Source organism: Coturnix japonica, unplaced genomic scaffold (assembly GCF_001577835.2).
Source record: "Coturnix japonica isolate 7356 unplaced genomic scaffold, Coturnix japonica 2.1 chrUnrandom488, whole genome shotgun sequence".
NCBI classification, from domain to species: Eukaryota; Metazoa; Chordata; class Aves; order Galliformes; family Phasianidae; genus Coturnix; species Coturnix japonica.
In genome coordinates, this window is record NW_015439883.1 from 8,872 (window position 1) to 12,385 (window position 3,514).

The following is a 3,514-nucleotide window of genomic DNA, read 5'->3' on the forward strand; positions in this document are numbered from 1 at the left end:
TAAATGATTACAAAACAAAACCCAATGTGGGTGAAGTTAATAGATTACTAAGCTAAAACCAATTTGTTTAAGTGTGATGTCAAAGACACATAAAACGGCATTGGTGAGTTTGATGGGGGCTATGAGGGTACACGTGAAACGCAAACACTTAAAACAAACGGTGAGGGGCAAGGCCTTAAACAGACACTCTCACTCACACACCCTAATGTCCAGTCTCAAATGAGCAGAGATTAGAGTTGATAACATGAGCTTGAATGTGCTGTTGTGATGGATCGTCAGCCCCCCAAAGCTTTATTGAACGCCTGCATGGCAGCATGGAGCGCTGCATCAAAGGGGAACATCCATCAGCCAGGGAATATAAGGGCCCTAAGGAAGAAAAAGAGATAGTTAGATCAATGGGCTGAAGCCAGTGGGACATGAAAATGTAAAATAGTGGGCAAGGCCCAAAAATTTGGAGAGAGAATGTAATCTACTAAAATTATTCCGATAAAAAGTACAAACAACGACCGGAGGACACACCATCAGACGCGAGAGGTAAGAGTGCCAGAGGAGAGTGTGAAATTATATATTCCTAAAGGCAAGCAAGCACAAAAGAACATATATAACATGAAACAAATACAAAAAAAGACATCTGCATGAGAACATGCACATAGGGACATACAAGGCACGAACCAGAGATGAGTTGGTGCAGGAATAAACATGACAAAATATGAGAGAATGAAAGCAAACCTGAAGAATGATATAGATATCATGAGTAAATACTGTTTGCGGCCCAAGGAGCGCCCGTTAACAGAAAAGGAGGATGCGAGAGGAAGCGACGGAAAGATGTAATAGTGGAAAAGGCCCATGGAGAAATCAAGAAAAAGGTGGAGCTGGCGATAAGAATGACTGGGTAATACAGGTCAAAAAAATTCGATGAATGAGCAATGGATGCTATACACAAGGGACCGCAAAGTGGAATGCACGAGAGAATGATGCAATGGATGCCCTCACAAACGTGGGACGGCAAAAGTACAAAAGGAATGATGCAAATGGATGCCTAATGGACGGCGATAAAAGTCCAAAAGAATGATGCAATGGATGCCTAAATGGACGCAAAGCCAAAAGAACGGATGCCAATGGATGCTAAATGGAACTGGCAAATGCCCAAAAGAAGGATGCAGATGGAAGTGCCTAAATGGACCTGAAAGTCCAAAAGAATGATGCAATGGATGCCTAAATGGACGTCAAAGTCCAAAAGACTGATGCAAATGGGACTGCCTAAATGGACGGCAAAGTCCAAAAGAATGAATGCAATGAGTGCCTAAATGGACGGCAAAGCCCAAAAGAATGAATGCAAGTCAGACGAAAATGAGGGCAAGCCAAAGAGAACGCATCCAAGGAGTCACAAACAGAGGGCAAAGGCGCTAAGAGAGATGGCTCAGAATCATGTCAAAATGGCGAGGGTCAAGAAAACACTGAAAGAAACAGGACTGAGCAACAGCAAAGACAACACGAAAGAGCAACACATAAGACAAGCATGAAAAAGGGGGGCGAGACAGACAGCCCGATAGGACACCGAGCGGAGGTCGGCAGAGAATGTGAGTCAAGAACCACTGAACCTCGCATCTCGTACAGTAACAATAAACCACATTGCTAGTGTGGCTGCACCTTAGGCCGTGCGCTGGGTGCTGAGAGGTGGTTACGTAGTCGACGAAAGCTGGTGCGTCTCAGGCAATGCAGGTTCTGTTCCGTCGCTGCATCTACAATCAGGGAGCCGCACATCTCTGTGCGTCTTGGCTGGAACCGTGCTGACAAAAAAAAGGCAAATGAAGGCACTGGCACCGATCTGGAGAGCACTGCATAGACACAGCCACTCGCCTTGGGGGTTGGTAAGGAGGGATGGAGGAACCAAAAGGGCCCCATAAGACCCCATAGGAAACAATAAGACCCCATAGGAAACAATAAGACCCATAGGAAAACAAGTAAGACCCATAGGTAAGACAAATAAGACCCATAGGAACAATAGAGGACCCCATGAGAGAACAAACAATAAAAGACGCCATAGGAAACAATAAAAGACGCCATAGGAAACAATAAAAGACGCCATAGGAAACAATAAGACGCCATAGGAACATATAAGAAGACGCGCATAGGAAACAATAAGAAGACGCCAATCAGAGAACAATGAAAAGACGCCATAGGGGAAAGCAAATAAGGACCCCAGTAGGAAACATAAGACCCATAGGAAACATAGAGAGCCCCAACGGAAACAATAAAGACCCAATAGGCAAAGAAATAAGAAGCCCCATAGGAAACGAATAAGACCCCAGTAGGGAGAACAATAAGACCCCATAAGGATAACAACATAAGAGCGCGCCATAGGAAGAGCAATAAACCCCGATAGGAAAAGCAATAAGACCGCCATAGGAAGACAATAGAACGCCATAGGAAACCATCAAAAGAAGCCCCATAGGAAAACAATAACCAAAAGAATGATGCAATGGATGCCTAAATGGACGGCAAAGTCCAAAAGAATGATGCAATGGATGCCTAAATGGACGGCAAAGCCCAAAAGAATGATGCAAGATACACTAAAATGGAGGGCAAAGCCAAAGAGAATGCATCAAAGAATGTCAAAATGGAGGGCAAGAAAAACACTGCAAGAAACAACTGAGCAACAGCAAAGACCAAACACAAAGACAACACAGTAGGACAAGCACAGACAGCCCATAGGACACCACAGAGTGCAGAAATGAGCTCAGAAACACTAACCTCGCATCTCAGTACATAACAAGTAAAAACCAATTGCTGTGTGCTGCCCTTACCTGCTGGGCTGAGAGTTACCATCAGCAAAGCTGGGTCCAGGCAATGCAGGTTTCTGTTCCTCGCTGCTCTCATCAGGAGCCGCACATCTCTGTGCTCTGCTGGAACCTGTTGGACACAACATGACAATGAAGGCACTGGGATACAATTAATGCTATTAGGGATATAATTAATGCTATTAGGGATATAATTAATGCTATTAGGGATATAATTAATGCTATTATGGATATAATTAATGCTACTTTTAAGTCTAGATTTGCAGTAAGTTTAACAATTGTATCCCACACTACGATCATAATTAAAGTGACTTTCACATAAAGCACTGAGCATCACTTTTATGACTGCATTTATCATAACAGACACCTTTAGTATTGGGTAAATATTAGGTAAATATCAGTTCCATTAACAAATACAGGTTACAGACTTTATCACTACAACCCGCATTAAGCCGGGGGAGCAGATCAAGATTAACACAAACAAAACATTAACACAAATCCCAAAGACAAGCAGAACAACCACAGAAAGACACTGCAAGAGAAAAGCAAAGCAAGCAGCCAAGGGTAAGACAAAGAAAAAAGCAAGAAGGAAAGCCAAGGGAAACCAAAGCAAAAGCAACAGCAAACAGGCCATTATAGGGAACACCAAGAACAAAGGCCAAAGGGAAAACAGCGTGGGGAGCCAACAGAACAAAGGGAACAATGAAACAGAG

At 43.4% G+C, this 3,514-nt stretch overlaps 1 long non-coding RNA gene across 1 annotated transcript; it reads right to left on the reverse strand.

The window, feature by feature from the left end:
- Nucleotides 1-257: 257 nt before the first annotated feature.
- Nucleotides 258-3,472, reverse strand: LOC107307118. Its single transcript, XR_001552340.2, has 2 exons — nt 2,808-3,472; nt 258-366 (listed from the first exon to the last, which is right to left on the reverse strand). It is a non-coding gene; the product is annotated as an uncharacterized LOC107307118 (long non-coding RNA).
- Between the last annotated feature and the right edge of the window lie 42 nt (nt 3,473-3,514).